Source organism: Falco cherrug, chromosome 7 (assembly GCF_023634085.1).
Source record: "Falco cherrug isolate bFalChe1 chromosome 7, bFalChe1.pri, whole genome shotgun sequence".
NCBI classification, from domain to species: domain Eukaryota; kingdom Metazoa; phylum Chordata; class Aves; order Falconiformes; family Falconidae; genus Falco; species Falco cherrug.
Window position 1 is genome coordinate 2,744,693 of NC_073703.1, and position 19,260 is coordinate 2,763,952.

Consider the following 19,260-nt stretch of genomic DNA (forward strand, 5'->3'; position numbering starts at 1 on the left):
CTTTGCAGTGCTGTCCCTGCCACTGGGTTTTTACGGTGAGAAAGGCTCTGAGGTGCGGGGGCTCAGCACCCCGGTGGGGGCGGCTGGGGGAGCAGCCCCACTCCCCACCCCTGGCCCCACCGTGGGTACGTGCAGCTCCCCCAGCAAAAAGCGGGGCTGCTGCTCTCCCCTCCTTGGGTCTGTATCTGCACGCTTACAATAGATTTACTGTGATTCTATCGGTTTATGATTAAAACCCATAAATTTTACTAGGCCTTTTTCTTATTTTCCATAATCCGCAGGATTCAAGGCAATCAAATTTTAACTGGAAAGCACGGGCTGTGTGGTTAGGTCCCGGTGTAATGGGGAACGGTTCATTTCCCCATCCACCCCCATTACTGGTGGTACTAAAGAAATATTGCCCTGTGAAAGAGATTTTTCCTCAATTTCCTTTAAAACAACAGCCTTACCTGAGCAAAGGATCAGAGGAACAATATGACCTCGACTAATACACAGTGCCCCCCTCACCCCTGCAGTTTGTGCCTACCCTGAGGGTCCCCAGTAGGGTTTCCCAGCAGACCTGGGTGGGTGCTGAGGGTCTCAGGGTGACCCAGCCTGGGGTGAGCGGGGTGAAAGCTGTGGGTCCCTGTCAGCTGCTCCACCTCAGCTCCCCATCATCACGCAGCAGGTAGCTCCAGCCCCTTCAGAGATTTCATCATGTGCCTGTTACGATCCAGGTAATAAGACATCTCATTCAAATGAGCAAATTTATTCCGGTGGCACTTTAATAACAAAATCAATAAAACTACACTTCCCAGCAGGGCTTTATCATATGCTAAAACTACAGCATATTGCCTGGATATACTAAATTCTCTCTCTGAAACAAAGTGCAGAGTTTAGAAGACGGATGACACCATTTGCAGCACTAGTAGGATAATACCCTAATAAATCCATGGCCACCTGGGCACTTCAGGGTTGTCACATGCTGCACTTGGTGGCCACTGGGAACCTCCCAACGACAGCAAGAACAGGAGCAAGACCTTTGTGATCCCCGGGCTCACGGTACAGGCGTAGGGAGCGTGAGCTCTGGAGCGCAGCCCTACATCAGAGCAGCGAGGCGTCCACGTACACAAAAGCCAGAGCGGACGTGGGAGCACCATGACCTGGGGACCAGTGTGGGTTACCTTACCTGTGGTGGCTCTCTCTGAACGCAGCAGCTCTGATCAGGTGGGAAGGGGAGCATCCAGCTTGGGGACCAGCCGCGCTCCGTATGGCAGGGACCAGGCTGGGCTCTTCCAGCAGAGCTCCTCGGTGTCACCACTAAGCTGGAAATGAGATGGGACAGTCAGGAAACGCTGCTGGTCCTGCAAGCCCGAGTCAGCAGCACTGTGGGACAGGCAGCTGCCCGACGCAGCACCATGTACAAGGGCAGCTGCTGCCTTGCCCTGGGTGCGGCTGTGCACCATTCTGTGCAGGATCCACCCCTGAGCCCTGTGCCGGGCGCTGCCGCTGCTCTATCACGAGCCATCCCTCTCACTCCCTCTCCACCTCATCATCCCCCTCAATTACCACCTGCAGTTCCCCATATCGCTACACTCCAGCACCTTGCCTGACATGAAATTATGGCTCTTCCCTCCTCCATCATCCTTCCCAGACCATCATCCATCAGCTTTCCAAACCCTGCCCTGCTTCCCAGCCATTCCCATCTGCCAGTCAGCCATCTTCCAGCAGCTCTCTCCTCCTCCTCGTCCCTCCAGCTTGTGCTTCCCAAGCCTATCAGCGTTCCCCAGCCTTGAGTGCTGCAAAACTAATTAGCTCACTACAAAGACCAAGAAATAATTAGGGACTCCACTGAAAGAACGAAACTAGGGCATCTCGCCTTAAATAAACGCCAAGTAAGTGTCTCTCCACTCCACTGACGGCCTGCAATTGCTTCAAGCAGATGATTACACGACTCGCAGTCCCTCGGCTCCCACTCCAGGCGCGTTCACCAGAGGTGCCTCTGCCTCCATCTCGCTCCTTAGATCGGCCCTTTCCGGCTTTTTCGGCTCACGTCCCTGCCACCAAAGCCAGCTCCTCCCCAGAGCTCCATGGCTAGCCAGGCACCAAAGAAGCAGGCAGCTTTCCTGGAGATGCTGGGGCTGCTGATTTGGGCACTGCCTTCCCAACGGTCCGCCATCTCCAGCTCTCTGTAGGGGAAAGCTAGCACCAGGAATGGAACAAGGTTAGCAAGACAAACAACTCCAAAATTTCTCTTCCAGCTGCTTCTGCTGGGTAGAAGAGATGCTAAAACAGCCTTTTCCCCTGGGCAGCTCCACTGTGACAGGCAGGAGTCTGCCCGGCCCCATACTGGAGTCCCTAGAGAACAGAGTGGTACAAGAGGAGGAGGGTCTGGGGGCGGCACAGGTCCTCCCTCCTCCTGCACAGACCATCCTGGGGACTCCACACTGGGGCATGTTGAAGTCCCCTAGCAACACCACAGGGGTTCCCTGCAAACCCGTGTCTCCCCCCAAGGAAACACCCGTCCCTCCTGCCTCCTGGAGGTGATGAGCAGGAGATGGAGTGGGAAGCAGCCCAGCATGAGGTGTCCCTGACCGTCACCACCCGCTCGTCTCCCCAGCACTGCAAATGATCCCTCCTCCAGCCACCATCGGCGCCTGAAGTGCTCCACACAGTTTTGTTACTTACTAATGATATTTAATAACAACCTGACAGTCAGCCCCTGCGTCTCACTCGGAGACCGGAGGCAGCCACGCCAGAAGCCTGACTGATGTCCCCAGGTGCGGGGACACCAGTGGAGGAGTGGTGCTTGCTGCCTCCCAGGGAAGGTGGGACAGAGTGTGGGGAGGGAAGCACTGCCTGACGCCCTTCGGAAGAGCCTCCCCAGCTCCTGCTCCCTCCGAGCCCGCTCCGTTCAGGCTGAGCACCTGCCCGTGCCCATGGGGAGGAGGGCTGGCAGCCACACTGCGAAGGGACAAGTTCTCATCTTAGGGAGGCAACCAGCAAAGGACCTCACAGCAACTGTGGCGCTTCACATGAAGCCACAACCCCTGCCACCGGAGGCTTTATGGCTCTTACGGGCTTGGTTTGTTCTTCTTAGGGTTTTCTACTGCCTCAGATCCACGGCCAGACGACAGGCAGGGAAAGAGAGGTGGGAAGGGGATCCTACACAGCAGCATATGTCAGACCTGAGGACTCTGTTTCAGCATCAGGTCCCTGCCGCAGCTGCAGGGTGTATGTCTCTGCACCCGTGCTGGACACTGCACTGCTCAAGCTGTGCTGGGGAAAGCAAACCTAACCCTCATCCAGCCACAGCTCCTCCTCAGTGGTCTGGAGAGGTGAGATACCAGGTGTCCATTGCCCACAGAAGGTTCCCTTGCCATACCCAAGGACACAGGCTTGGGGAAGGTGAAAAACCTCAGCTTTCTCTCGTACAAGGGTTGGGGGACTGGGAGGGTCTGTACCGGGAGAAGGGCCATGCTGAGCCAGGCCCAGGGCCCCCCACACCTCCGGAACGTGCCCCCAGGCATGGCCGCAGGCAGGTGCCTACGGCAGAGGGAATGCCCGTGTGAGTACAGAACCCCCTGCTCTGCAATCCCTCCCAGCCTCAGGCAGCCTGAGGTTACAGAGCTTCCAAGCCACACCGTTGTCTCTGCACAATTTTCTTATTAGTCCTTAACAAACCTTTCTTCCTTGAAGTCGTCTGATTGCATTTGTTAATCTGCTCATGCCCCTGGCCTGCAGCAGCCGCTGCTGCAGCTGGGGGGGGCCTCCCCCAGATCCTGCTCGGTGCTTGGTGCCACCAGTGAGGCGCATTTGCTCAGCATACCCTGCACGTGAAATCTCTGCTGCAAATGCAGTCCTGCTCCTTCTGTGCCCACCCGAAGGGTTACGGATCTGCAGAGCGCAGGTGAAGCCAGGCAGGGCTGTATCTGCACCAGCACATGCACTGGGGCAGCTGCTCCAAGGGACGATGCCAAGGTCGATTAGACCCAACCCTGGACCTGCCTGTTCTTTCTCTTTTCTTTTCACCAGGTCTCACAAGTGTTGACAATTCAAACAGATGAGAATTCAGGACAAAAAGCAAGAGCAAGGGCTTCAAACACCTTCACCCAACAGCCCTTCCCAGGCAGGCTGGCTGGCAGCGCAGCATTGCCTTTGCCACCACAGCTCGCCGCCCATTGCGACCTGCTCCAGAAACCATGGGTGAAGAGACCCAAAGCTTTTTAAATTCCCGTGCTTCTCCTTTGTGTAACCAGACAGCATGGTTTCACACTCGCTGTGCCTGCTCGCAGCATAGAAATCCTGTGTGGCAGAGCCATTTTAGGAATAAAACCTCCACCTGTGCCGTCTTACATCAGGCTGAAAGCAGAGGCAGGGCCAGGCTGTTTGCCCTGGAGCAAACCTCCTTGGCTCTCTGCACCGAGTACCAGAGAGCGGAGGACTCCCTGGGCATTGCTCCGGCTGGGCAGAGGGCTGGCACCATGCAGGAAGAGGCAGGAATAGATGGGGAACGGGCTGTGGGCTCCCCGCCCCCCTCCATAGCAAGCCTCTCTGATGGGATGCTCTGGAAGCAAAACTGCCAAACGTCCCAGGCATGTCCAGGTCCACACACCCCAAGCTATCAGGATGGGTGCTGTCCAGGGCCCCAGTGACAGCACCAAAGTTGAGAGTATTTTCCAAAAGCAGAAGTGGGGCGAGGAAGAAGAAACACAAACTCCCCTCAAACAATCTTGCCCAGTGACAAGAGGGTCCGGCTCTGGCACCTTCAAAGGAGAACGAGCAGTGCCCTGAAAGGCTGGGCTGGATCCGTGCGGAACCAGGAGCTTCCTCCTGGCACAAGGCCCTCACAGATGGATGCTCCAGGCAGCAAACAGATACTTCTTTATCCTGCAGTGCAAGCGGAGCTGTTCTTGTCTGTCAAACACACACCTAATCATTTTTAAGATCTCTGCCTCAGAACTATCTTTTTGATAAAACTAATCACAGGCTTAAATTACAGATAAATACCAGATATTAAAAGAACAGTTTGAAAAGGAGGAAAGGGGTAGTTTAACGGTGCTCATTTTCTCTGCCTTTCTATAGCACACATCTTGGGCTATTTAACTGTAGAGCTTATGAAGCTTCATTCTGACAACTCTCCTTTCTTTCACGTGTGGCTCCCACAAATGCTTCCCCTGGTTTCTTTACCCGCTATGCTGCTGTTCGCCGTATTATTGCAGCAGCCACCGTATCTCCAGCTGAGACGAGGAAGCAGGCACACGAAGAGCTGTTTGAATGCACACACAGGAATAAACCTGCTGCTTAAAAGGCTGGACCCAGAAGCATCTACGTGGGCAATGAGGGACACCTAGGAGCCCATGGTGGATCTGGGCTGTAAGAGCTCAACAGAGAAGAGCATCTGAAAAAAAATAAATCAATCAAAGCTGCGAGAGGCTCAGGAGCCAGGATGGGGACAGAGGTTTGTGCCAGTGTGGCTCTGCGGCCCGCACCTCTGCAGGCCCCGGCGCTGCCAGGCGGGAGGGCAGAGCGGCTGCCGTCGGGCTGGCGGGACACATCCAGCCTTTGGTGCTTTTGAGCAGCACAGAACCCAGGCTCACGCTGGCTTCCTCTGCTCTGTGGGGAACAATGGCTTTGATCAACATAAGATTGCTGAGTTAATTGTAATGATATTCTAATAAAGCTGGGGAGATTAATTACGGCTCTTTATCAGAGCTGGCCCTCTGCCAAGGGTTTGCAAAATTGTTTTCCTCTGTTTCTTGTCATTTGAATTTAGGAGAAGAAAGGAGGAAGTTTGGGGGGCTTTTTTTTTTTTTTTTTTCCTCCAGCAATCAGGAGTGTGGCCTTGTGCCCTGCTCACGCTCACGGCTCGGTGCGCTTACGGAGGGGAGCGGGGAGGGTGCAGCCAGAGAAAGCAAATGGAGGGTGACAGAGCAAACCAATTAGACATGATGCAGCACAATTATGCTCCTAGTCAATAAGCGGGTCGGTGCAGAGAAGCACAAAGGCAGATGCTGACGGTGTGCAGACCACAGACGTCGCTCCACAGAGGGTAAACCTGGGGTACATTACACCTTTCCAGGCTGGGGGAAGCAAGACACACGCAGTGCTCGCCACGAGGGCTCACAGCAGGCAGAAAAGCCCTGTGGCCTTTCTTCTTGCTTGTAAGACGCCGGCACAGAAAGACAAGTGTCTGGAGAGCAACTGGAGCCCTACGAAGTGGCCTTGGGGAACGTGAGACTCAGACCTTCCTATTTCACTTGAAAAATAGCTGTTCCTTCCAGGTTAGATTTAGCAGTGCCCAGGCAGGTGAGCGACAGACCTGCAGAGGGATGACCCAGGCTGGAAGGTGGCAGATCAGTCAGGCATTGCCGCCTGGTCTCTCTCACGGAGAAGGGGCTCCCTCCGCAGCCGGCTGGCACGTGATGTGCTGGGGGAAGAGGCTGCAAGTCAGATCAGGGAGGGAAACGTGCTCCTCACACAAACCAGAGACAAAGCTGAGGATTATAATCAGACCACTTGCTTTTAAGCAGGCAGCAGAGCAGCACCAAAAAACTTCCTACCCACAGGCCAGGGCTTGCTGCTTTGAGGAAGAAAAACGCCACCATCTAACCCATGGCCGTCGGCTCTCCGAGGGGTACCCATGAGACACGCAGCTGCTCCACAGGCGTTTTCCTGAATGGCTCTAGGAAGATGACACACTGCTACACCTCATGAATCATGAAGATAAAGAGTGGGAGCCTAGATTAAAATTTCAAGTATTATTCCTGCCAAACGGGACCTAACCAGACTTTATTCATCTGAGAGCCGCTCAGGGGAGCAGCCCCGCAGGGCTCCTGCGGCAGCAGGACGGGCAGGCAGCGCAGTGCTTGCTGCTGGCTCCTTCTCCTGCCCAGCACCAGCCACAACGCTCACCTCCTGCTGCCAAAACACAGCCACGCTATCATCCACCAACCCTCCACGTGCCAGCGCATCGCTGAAACAGAGAGGGCTAGCAGAGCAAGCCTGGATGTATTCATCTGGGAAATCTGGCAAGAAAAAAAAGGTGGAAGATCTGGCAGGAGCAGGCAGGGAGCATCAACCTCCACGTGCACCACAGCCGCTCACAACCTCCCACTGCCCTTCCGAAGCAACGCGGGTGCGCCGAGCACTTTGCGCCTGCTGAAGGACCAGAACACGACAGCAACCTCCTCTCTGCACGAAACCAGAGGACGCACAGCAAGGTCACAACAGGGTAACAGTAGGGTCTGCGTTTCCTACCCTTGCGCTGATAATCTAGACGATTCTTTAGGGTTTTCAGTGACCCATAAAACTATCTCGCATCCAAAATGTTTGCTCCAACTGAGAGGAAAAAATGCTGATCTAAATCCTTTTCTCCCGGAACATGACAGAAACAATTATTCATTTAGGCTTTTGTCAAGACTATTGAGTTTGGCAAAATGTTGCTCCAGGGGTAAAACAACTGGAAAAAAAGTTTCAAAAACATTTAAAAGCCATACATAGATATATTTTTTTTTAGATAAGGGAACTCCAGTTCTCCCATTTCAGAACAAATCCTTAACGCTAAATCCGAGTTGATCTTAAATACAAAGAAACAAACTAAACATTAAGAGAACAGTTACCAAGAGTATCAACACCAGAAAGCAAAGTGTTGCAGAACTGTATTCAGAACCTTCCACCCCAAGAAAATTTACCCTTTTATACAGATTCCGGGTGACCAAAGTATTTCAGCAGCCTAAGAAGATATTCCTTGAGAAGAAATTCTCATTTCCAGCTGCTTCAAGACCTTATTCCTGCCTGTGATGGGTGCGGTAGCGGCCCCTCTCCGAGGGCTGAGCACCGGCAGCAGGGGGTGGCACAGCTGGGGCTGTGCCCAGTGGCACTCAGCGCCCCGTGTGCGCTACCTGAGATTCCCCAGAAATAAAATCATCAGCCTCAGCTCTCGTGTTCATTTCACAGGCGGCTGCTCTGCTGACAGGTTTCACACGCTGCTACTGTGTCTTGTCAGCTTTATACTCTCAGGCCAATGCTGGCTCACCAGCTCCGATGTATATACATAAAAATAAACGGCTCAGAAACCCCAATAAAGTGACAGATAACATAATGGGACCTGGCTTCAGAAAATAAGCTTGTTTATAGAACCTCCTTGCCTCCAAATTTGATTTATGTTGTGCAGGCTGTGTCTCAGCAAGGGTTTGGGGAGGAGGGCTTGCTCCTGCTCGCTTCCCGCAGGTGGCTGCTTTTAGGACTCCTGCCTTAGACCGGCAGCATCAGCGTCAGGAGCAGAAAGCAGAGCTGCTCGGAGCGTTTGGTTGATGTGATCTTCCTCTGGCTCTCACTGGCACTCAGTGTTTTTGCTAACAGCCACCACAGCCAGGTCCACTACCTACCCCACCTGCCTGCCCCAGGGAAGCCCTCCTCATCCTCTCTAACCCTCCTCCCTTCCTTGGGCTCTCGGCTTGCCCACGCTGTCTGCAAGCCAGAGGTAACTGCAAAGGGCTCAGGGCTTCAGCAGCCAACAGAGCGTATGAAGTAAAACCAGACAGTGCCTAAAGGAGACCACGTGAGCTTCAAACAGGAGAGCTCCTGATGGCACAAGCTGGTTCTCCTGGTAGCCCCTTTGCTCTGGGCTGCAGATGGTCCTTATTCAATCTCTTGCTAGAAGAGCTTCCTTGCAAACAGGGATAATCCTTCATTTGATGTTTGCTCCCTTGGATATCACTGTTCACAGCAAGCACTGCAATTTGTGTTTATTCTTGCCAAGTCATGTTTATTCTTGAGCCGCTTTGATTGTTACAGTGAAGGCTGGGATGGCTCTTTTCAGTCAAAGTGCCTGTTTCCAGGGGGCTAATAATGAGAGAGTGCCAATCTGGAGACACAAGGGGAAAAAAAGCCACAGCCCCTCCTTTCACAGAAAAAAAAAAAAAAAAAAATCAACCTCCACCAGACCACACGCTTCGTACTTCTCAGTCTTTGATATGCGGCTGGAAGATCTTCAGCTCCATCCTCAAGCAGCCGTGCCAGCAGCATGCTGGCCCCTATGCCTCCTGCAGGGGAGCACCCAGGCTCTCTGGAAAAGCCTCACAGCTCAGTATATCAATGCCATGAGATGCGGGGGTCTGCACAGCCCCATGCCATTGCACAGCATAGATGCCTGGTGCAGGACGAGCCTAGCAGAGCCTGCGTGGTGGAGCTGGCTGCTGGGACTGACGCGCCAGAGCTCCTGCCTCTGTGAAACTCTGCAGAGCAACCCACGGGTCCAGAAAGTTCAAGTCACAGTAATATGCTGCAGTTTCCTACACCGTGACTGATGCACCCAGCAATCCTGTCCTGAGCCCAGGCTCCCACATGCAGAGCAAATCCCTGGCAAACTGCTGCTAAGCATCAACCACACCGTGGGAGCAAGAATCACTCCTGCAAGATGCAGGATCACGTGCCCAGACCCACCATGGAGGAGCAGGGGGACTTCGGGCTCGGATGGCTACCACGTGGCTCCCCATCCCTTGTTCTAATCTCCAGGCCTTAGTCCCATTCAGATTTTAATCAAACCTTACATTATGCTGCCGTTTGTCTAGGGCTTAGTAGTGAGGAGGGCTGTGGGGGAGGTTTCCCCTCAAATTAAATAATTAAAATGTTTTTCTCAGGCTAAGTAATTTTAATTCCCCCCCCCCAGCAGACCAGTGGCAATAAATATTTAATACATTCCTTGCTTCACTGCATCCAGCATGTTGCCATTTTAGAAATCATTTTATTGTGTGTATTTTTCTTCTTTTAATTACAGTCACCAGTATCAAACTGCTCCAATAAATAATCAAAGGCAGGGGAGAGATGGGGCAGCTGTGATGCTTTAGGAGCGGAGCACCGTGCTACCACACGGGGAGGTATGCATCCCATGCTGGCAGCTCTGCCTGGGGCTGACAGCTGACCCCTACCTTAACGCTGGGGTTACCGAAATAACACCTCGGGAAGGGATGCACTGCTTGCCAGCTCCAGTGCAAAGGTCCATCCTGCCAACACCCTCTCTGGCAGGGGCCAGCAAAAAATGCCAGGGGATGGGTGTAAAAGCTGGCCAAGCGTGCACCGGTACCCCCCCAGGACGCTCCTCCAGCTGCCGACAATCTGCGGCTGAAGGACTTCCCGAGTCAGGCATCCTAGCTCTCCTTTAAAAGCCCTCACTGGATTTTTTTTTCTTCTTCTTCTTCCAGGAATTTCTCTAATTACAAGGATAGCCCGAGCGCTTCCTAACTGTTCTGCGTCCAAGCCAGCCACTGATTTCCAGTGCCAGCGGGTAAAGATGCCCTCTGTGCCAGCAGCTGGTGGTGCTGGGCGCAGCAAGGGGGAACCGTGTGGGAGCAGGTGTCAGGAACTGCTCCCTCACGCTGTGGGAAGCTGGAAATCCGGGAGCCCCAGCCCTTCAGTGGGAGGCCAGACCTGCTGCTCCCACAGCCCTCCCTGCAGCTACCAGGCTCCCGGCCCCATGGCCCTGGCAGGGAGAGGGTTACTGCCACCGCAGCCAGCCTGGTGAGTGGTACTAGCAAAAATGAATAGAAATACTACATGAAGCTAATAAGATCTGAGGGGAGCTCCTCAGATAAGTTGATTTCCAAATTGGACTGACTTTAACCTCACATAAATAAAAATGAACACTTATGAAATACGGTGGAAAAATCCATAAGGGCAGACGAAGGCATTGATGCGATTTTATCTCCCTCTGGCACTTGCGGTGCAGGCTGGGGCTCCACGTTCTGCTCAGGATCCCCGCGACCCTGCCCGTGCTCCAGCTGAGCCCAGGCAGGTGGTGCCTGGGGCTGGACTTGGTTTGCAACAGCAAATGCTGCCCTGGGGTGTCCCTCAGCCACCAGCAAGGTTCAGGGCTGGGGAAGCTCCCCTGGCCGGCTGCCCGCACCCTCGCCCCAGGCACAACCGAGCAGGCATCAAGCAAGAAGGGGTGGGGGCTCAACCCGCCTCCACAACAGCACCGAGCTGTACAAACCCAGTGCAAAGCCAGCCTCCAACCCTGGGTGCCAGAGAAGGTCCCTCTCTGGTATCCAGATACTTCTTTTCCCTAAACCTGGAGGAACCTAACATCCCCACCCCGCCTGCCAAATTCGTCTTGAATTCACTGCTGCTTCCATAAAGCATGGCAGCAGGGCACAGCACCACACAGAGAGCCAGCAGGATCTCACAAGCTTATCTTTCTTTAGACAGCCACTGCTGAAAAAGGCCCTGCCCCAAAGGTCTTCAGCCTAAGCAGAAAGTGAGAAGAACCAGAAGGAGAAAACAGGGTTGCTGCCTGGCAGCCGGGTGGTTCCCACATGTGCACCCCAGCCACCGTCACCGGTTTGGGACAGAGACTGGCAAAAGAGGGGTGAAGGGCTGGGAGATGCTTCTTTTGCAGGGTGCATCTAGGAGCTTCTGGTCACGCAGGAGGCACTGGGGCAGAAAGCAGAGCCGGGAGGCACAGCGAGTGCTGGCAGAGGCTGCCACCAAGGGCTGACTGACAGCGAGAAACCGCCGGTGGAGAGGGACTACGAGGTTAACAGGAAAGAGAGCTGTGAAAGGCCTGGAGAGCAGAGACAGGTAACTGCTGTTTGCCAGCAGGAACCAGCAAAAGCAAGTAAAGCATGGGTGACACGAGCAAAATGACAGGCGAGGAAAATGATCCTTGCAGCAGAGCTCTGAACAGGCAGGAGTGGGAGAAGATTGCATTTGTCAAGGCCAGAGAAAAGGATGTTGAAGGAATTGAGCCATGAGATGATGACACTCCGGATGAGAGCTTTAGCTGTACCTCGGCAGCCTGACATGAAGGAACAAGGCAGGGCGAGCGCAGCCAGCGCACCCACAGGCAGTGCCGAGCTGGCCCGTGGGTTGGGGTAACCTTCAGCTACCCACGCGGAGCTCGCTCACCGACACAGAGATACGGCTCCAGGCAGCGCAAGCGGTGATGGCAACTGAGGACGGGCTCTGGGCAGCCATTCCTGAAGCCAACAGTCTACTGGCATGATGAAGGTGATCTTCAGACAGACAAGACAAACAAAGAGGTAGACAAAAAACTAGGAAAGATGAATTGGGTTGCCAAGGGAGGACAGATCTTCAAGAGATCTGTGGGACAAGGGATCAGGAGAAGGGAAATGTTCTGCTGAGGTGGAGCTGTTGCCAGGGAGAGCTTATCAGCATCAGGGAAAGCAGGGCACAGGGCCAGCCCTGTGCTGGAACCAGAGCAGAAGCGGGTAGCAGTCATTGACAGCATGTTCCAAAAGCTATGAGAACGGGGTGGGGGGGAAGGGGCAAGGGAGAGCTGGTGGGGCCTAAAGTAGAAGGGAAGAAAAGCAGACCTGTCTGGGAAGGGAAGATCAAAGGGGAAAGGGGAAGGGAATCCCAGTGCAAGGGAAAAGTCACCGCACCCCCTGGGAGCTCAGCCCAGCCCCCGCAGCCAGCCTGGTGGGAGGCACCAGGAGGCAAAGCCCTAACTGAACCAGCCGGCTCAGAGATCCCGTAACAGTAGCAGCTGCCCTATAAAAAGGGCTCTGGCCTTCAAAATAACGTGAGCAATAACAAACCAGAGCAGCCTTAAATACCCATTTCCTCCACATAACAATGCTGTCTATAACTGGCTTTACAAGCAAATATTTACATGGCAGAGAATCTACAAAAGACAAATGAAACAGCTTCTGGGCTGCTTGGGACAGAGACCAGGAGCTTGGAGATGAGCTCCCCTTGCCTAAAGCAAGCAAGGTCCCTGGAAAAAGAGGGATGGGTCCAGGGACCTGGGCAACCCCCCATGCCCCTCTGAAAGCATGGGCAATTGTCTGATGCTCGTGAGATCTTTGCTGCCAGGTGCCAGCCCAGAGCTGGTTGTGTGCAGGACCTGGCATTTGCAGTGGGCTTTGCTGCAGAGTCCGTGAACTCGCAGCTCTGCTTCTGCCAGGAGATAACCTGGGGAGGATGGAGAAGCCAGGGTCCAGAAGACAGAGGTCTGTGCTCACCCGTCAAAGCCGCTCTGCCTGTACCAGCAGGTTTCAGCTCAAGAAGAGGGCAAACATCTCAGCCTCACACTGCAGTGTGCTGTAGCGGTTACGAGCCTCCCTGCCATCCTATCCCCTCCCTGGCACCACTTGAACACATTATGAGATACACATTTTCACCAGACACCACCAGCCCTGAAGAACTGGTCCCATAAACATGAGCACGTCCCCGGGGAAGCCTGCCAGCCCCCTTCCCAGCCACCCCCGGCAGCTGGGGAAGCACCGGGCACACAGCAGTTGCAGTGTTTCTGAAATAATGTCATGCACAATTTTGGATCCATAAAAAAAGGCAGAGCTTTTTGACCCAATTCAGGAGCGAAAAAAAAAAAAACCCAAAAAAACCCCAACCAACAAACCCAGACCTGTGTGCTAAATCCTCCAAGGTTTTTGTGGCACTGAAATTCAGGCTCAGAGCAACTTTCTAGGAGAGAGGAATTCCCGCTGTGTCCTCCTCTGCACTCACCGCTCATTATCCTCAGCACGGAAATTTTTCCTACCGTTTTCAGGAGGTGCTTTGAGCTCTTTTCAGCTCAAAACACTCTGTGTGGTGAATCCAAATTGGACTCGGTAGGCAGGGGTAACAGGAGGCTGCAAGCAGGAACAAAAACCTGCCTAACACACGTACAACAAAGACACCTCCAGGCTCGAAGGGCTTACCACCACGTCCAGACCTTGCAAACTTCTCCTGAGCTTTACTGGTCAGGTTCTACTGAATTTGGCAGTGCAAGGAATGAAGCCCACACGTGAGCCTGTGCAGGATCAGGGCCTCAGTGTACGAAGGGCACGCACAGGCGGGCAGCTTGGGAGCGCTGCGGGAGACGGCGCGTACCCGCTCACCTCCCCGCTGCCATGCTGTGTCGGGGCGTATCAAACAAGAACTCGCAAGCGGGTTCTTCTCCGCCAGCACTGTCATGGCTATCGCAGAAACAAAGGACGGGTACAAGGGAAGAAGCCTCCCTCTGCCCGGGGGAAATCAGATTGCTGCTTTCATGTCTGGGCTGCTCGCTACCCACGTGCTGGGAGCCGGGATGGGTGGCTGCACCCACGGCACAGCTCAGGGCTCCGACCAGTCCCCAGTCCTCGCGTAGGGCCTGAGGCGCAGGAGAAGGACTCGCAGGGGCTTCTCAGGCAGGGGCTGACACACAGATGTCCAGGGCAGACTAGGACAAAGGCAAGGGAAATTGTTCATAAACACAATGGATTTACCTTTCCCCTCTCCCCCCTAAAATGCAGGTTTTGTATCAACCCAGAGACGCACAGGTCAAATTTGGAGATGAGCTTCAGAAAAATAAGTGAAAATGAAAATTTCAGACCTGATTTCCACCCCCACCCCCCCCGACATGTCTGAAACAGAGGAAGCACGGCATGCACAAACGAGAAGCAAAATGAAATGACCCCAAACAAATGAAATAGATTATCATGGTTTCTTTCTTCCTCGGGGTGTGTATGAGGGGAAGGGACCGCTGTCAGTCTCACAGAGACTTTTTTTAACTTTTCTACTTCAGACACCACGTTGAAAAACTGAATCATTCAGAGAGCTCTAATTGCAACTCTGAGGTACCCTTCCCATCCTTCACACAGTACCATCTGGGGCAGGAACCGTTGTTTTCCTATGGCTTTCCCCAAGGGATACAGGCTCTGCCCGCACCCAGAGATCATCAGGTACCTATTCCCAACAGCACGACACCTTGCAGGGGGGCAGGGAGAGGGTTTTTACAGACAAGAAAGAGCACACAAGTCCACACACATGGATATAAACTTCACGGGATGGAAGAAAGAGCAAGAAATAATGAATCCCCTTGCACTCACTAAGTCCAAACAAATAGACTGAAGTGGAGCTTGATTTGCATTGGTTTGATTGAAGATGTAATTTGCTGCTGAATAAATGTGGTTGCATCCAAATCAAACCTTTAGTCCCTCAGACATTGTAACTCTTTCCTTTCTTCCCTCAGGGTTTGCCAACCTTTAAGGCTGACCAAAGATGATGTATTGCACGAAGGAATGGTCTTAAATAAGAGAAGGGCGAATTTAGCACAGATATAAGGAAAGATTTCCCATAAGGACGAAAAAAATATTTAAAAAAACTCCAAGAAAAGGTGTCATGCCTAGGAATGATCACAGCCAGCCCAGCCCCACGTCCCACACAGCATCCCCTCAGGATTATGGCATCCATCACACACGGAGTTGTGCCCTACGTGCCATGGGGCTGGGGCTCTGTTTTCTCAGCAGCATCCTGCTCAGAGCAGTTGGGTACCTACCATAGCTCCCCTCAGTCCATCCCACAGCTCCCCATCAATGCAGGCAGCTCTCCCAGTACTACCATTTCACCGTGGCTGCCCCATAGCATGACACATGATACCATATCCTCAGGACGGGTGGGAGACATGCAGGTCTTGGTAAGTGTGCATCACTAGGAGGGTCTCTGATAGAAACCTGGACCCAAATTTAATGCTGCTAAAATTGGGAAGCATTTTCCAGAGTTTTTCAGTAACTTAGGGCCTTGGCCCTGCTGCCTCTCCTCCAGTAAAGCCTGGTGAGATTCAGACCTTTCCTCCTTTGCTCATATCTCACCGGGTCATCACAAACACCCCCCAGATGGAACTGGCACTGAAACGCCTTCCTCAGGCTACCGCTGATGGGGTGAACCTGCTCCCCGTCAAAAGAGACCAGCTACACGCTGAGCTCCCTCACTAGTTCTCTTTTTCTTTCCTTAAAGCACCATATTTATGAGATCCCTCCAAGGTCTCTATCGATCGCTCAGGCAGCCTTGGCCACACAGCAGCTATCAGAGCAGCGAGGATCCCGTCAGCCTCTCGGGCAGGGAACAAAGGGGAACCAGAACCCAAGCAAGTACAGATTTACTGGGCAGCAAAGGAGGACGCAGCCCCCAACGTTACCAGCCCCATCCCAAGGCACGGCACAGTCATTACCCTCTGCCTGCCCCCCCATCCGCATCACAGCAGCATCCAGCTGTCAGGCAGCATAGCACTGAGCACAGAAGACACAAGCCAGTGCAAGAACAAGGAGAATAACTGCCACAGAGATGAGAAATTGTGCATCATAGCCAGGGAGGAAGTTACTCGCACGTTACTGAGCAGCTCTGCGCTGCCCTTTGTCTGAAGCCCTGGGGACTTGCAGCCACACACATACACACACGCAGCAGAGACATGCATCTCCTGGGCATGGATTCTGCCTCTGCACAAGCTTCAATGCTCCAGCTGCAGCTTCCCAGCCCAGAGCATCTCTGGGAAGAGCAAGGATGCTCACAGCCTCAATTTATGTGAGGGAAATCCATCACAAGGCATGAAAGCCTTTCATTCAGGACAATTTGTCGCAGGAGTTATAAACTGAGGTGCCGGGAAGCCAATTGTCAGGCCAGGAGCACTGCAGATTGGCAAGGCGGAGAGGGCTGCCCCGGCAAGAGGGATGAGAGCTACCTAATAAACATTTATTGAGTAGATAAGGTTGTAAAATAGCACGTCCGCTCCCAAGCTGGGCATGGGGGAGAGAAGGGGGCAGGGGTAGGCAGCCTCGTCCCTGGGCGCTGTTTGTAACCCAGAGCCATCACTCAGAAGCAAGGACCATGGTGCAGGCAATGCCAAGGCCAGAGGAAGGGAGAGAGGCAGAGATTGATTATCCCATAAATCAATTGCTGGGCACTGATTACAAAATAAACCACCAGGGCAAAGGTCAAGTGCCTTATTATATCACCCAGCCCACAAGATTTATTTACCACGTGGGCCATCAGTCCCTCTTGCCATCTATTACAGGAGCTGCAGCTCTCTCTCCCTTCCCACCTTCAGGCACGGCTTCTGCCTACAGACACAAGCAGGCACAGCCTGCAGGCAGCAGCACAATGCTTAGCGAAAAGATGCGGCAGCCAGGACCGGGCAGGTCCAGGCATCGACCCTGTAGGACCTAAACAGCCACATCAACAACACTGGGAAAGGTGACAGCCAGGCAGATCAATCCTGCTGCAGACGCCGGTGGTGGCTGAGGGTGGTCACCAAGTCCTCCATCACCATCAGGCTGCCTGAAAGCAAATCAGTTCTCCACGGTGGAAGGCACCAGAGGAACATGGTCTCCCCTGGAAAGAGCCAGCAGGCCTGGCTGGGGCGCACCATGAGACACCCCCACGGCGGCTGGTCCCCGGGTGCACCCACCATTTCTTCCTGGGTTCCAGGAAAGAGGATCAGCAGCTTCCCAGCAGGGGGGCAAGGCCTCGCTCCGAATCGGATCCGTACCCAGCCAAGCTGCCCGTGCCCGCTTCTCCCATCTGAGCTCTGTACCCATACACGGAAAGCTGCAGAGACTGTCTCATAGCACCCAACTGGAATTCAGCCTACAAAACTTTATCTTTTTTTCCCCCCCTTCCCTTTCTAACTTTAGATTTTAAACACAGGCAGCAATAAGAGGAATTCCTGAGAGCATGGTTCATCTGTTTCCCATAAGCTGCTTGTCACTGACCATGAAAAGATTTTTCAGCCTGGCTCCCAAAATATAAAAACCCTAAAATGGACATTTTTTTTGACTCCTCTACATCAACCGAAGGAGAATAACGTCAGAGCCGTATGGTGCGTGCGCGCGTGCTCGGCGGGTGGCACAGAAATACCACGGGGAGGAGGAGAGGTGCCAGCCCGTGTGCCGTGGGCAGGCTGCTCCTGCCTGCCTCCAGCCGCGCAGCCCACGCCGGGGGGCGCAGGCACAAGCCTGGGCGCTGCTGGGTGGGCTGCAGGGGCGGCGGGAGCACAAAGAGCCTGGCCTGGGGCTGTTTCCACCTATGGATGTCCCCACTGACCGTGAGGCTGCTACCCCTGCCCAGCAGCACTCTGCCAAAACGGTTGGTGCTTGCCTGGGGGGTTATTTTTCTTTCCAGAAGCGCTGAATGTTTTGACTCCTATTTTAGCCCATCTGCCAGCAGAGAGGGGAGGCTCCAGCCCACGTTCTCACGAGCCACGCAGGATGCCACCAAGCAGAGGGGCACCACCACCATGGGGACAGCTGAGGTGAACTTCAACAGGCTCCGATCCTGATGTACATCGGTGCTGTCACTAGAAAAACCTCAGTGATTGACCCTGGGTGGGGACACAGTCCCCACAGACACCTCTTGCCCTGGGGTAGGATTCAGCCACCTTCTGAAGCATAGCTTGATGGCCTCAGCCATCCCTGCTCTACTCCTACTGATGCCGCCCTCCCAGTAAGCTCAACCACCACTCACCATCAGCCACCTCCAGCTGGAAAACACAAGGCAGCCTCATCACCAAGAAATAAAGCCCCCACCCCAGTTTCTCTGAATTGTAACAAAACCATCCCCAGTCCTCCAGGACAACTCTATGGGCCAGCAGTCAGACAGGCACAAGGACTGGTGGTTGCTCCCTTGGTCCCTGTGTCCCCAAGGGCAGCAGCCAAACTCCGCAGGGGAAGCCCTAGCGGTGCAGAGATGGGCATCCCTGCCAGCAGCCGCGTTGCTCTCAGGCTTCCCACTGCATGGGCGGGCTCCTCAGAGCCCAGTGCTCATCTCCAGAGATTGTCAACCACAATCACCACCTCTGCCTCGGTGGGGAAGGGTGTGTGATAGGAAGCCAGTCCCCCCTGCACTCTCCCAAGGAACCCGACGGCAGCAATACGTTATTCCCAGCATTGATTGCCTCATTCCTATAGGCTTTTGCAAAACCCTTGGAGCCAACAATATATTGCTTTTAGGGCTCCGTATGTCTGCTCCTCTCCCATAGGGGTTTTGACCTGCACGGACATCCATCACTCCTATCGTTTGGCCTAGCTCCATGTTTCCGATGGCGGTAATGAACTGAGGTCGGCACGAGACAGTTACATTCCCCAGCCCTCCCTTTGCTCCTCCTGGCAGATTTAGAAGTTCACATTTAACCTGAAAGAAAGAAGATGGAGAGGAGCCTCACCAGCTGCAGTTCCTGTAAATGTCAGGATAGGAACGAGATCTTAGCAAGCCTTAATACACTATGCAAATCCTCAGAGCATGACCGTGTGCTGCCAGGGCTTTTTATTCCCCTCCGTGGTAATCGGAGAGACAAGGATTAAGAAGGGGAGGTGCCACATAGCTAGCTGGTCCCTCTGCTTTACTAGCCACTGTTTACAGACAATACCTGGATGTGCAGGCCTAAGGCTCTGTAAAGATCGATAGGCAGAGGCAAGCGTTCTCCTAAAAGGTGCTAGCCAGAGACTTTTGCCTGCACCTCCCTGCTTTGGAGTATCTCTCGTGTATGTCCAAGGGGATGAGGCA

The 19,260-nt window shown here is 53.7% G+C and overlaps 1 long non-coding RNA gene across 1 annotated transcript; it reads right to left on the reverse strand.

The window, feature by feature from the left end:
• Positions 1-44: 44 nt before the first annotated feature.
• Positions 45-1,863, reverse strand: LOC114015410 (uncharacterized). The gene is made up of 3 exons (XR_003559323.2): positions 1,584-1,863; positions 1,169-1,304; positions 45-702 (listed from the first exon to the last, which is right to left on the reverse strand). It is a non-coding gene; the product is annotated as an uncharacterized LOC114015410 (long non-coding RNA).
• Positions 1,864-19,260: the final 17,397 nt, after the last annotated feature.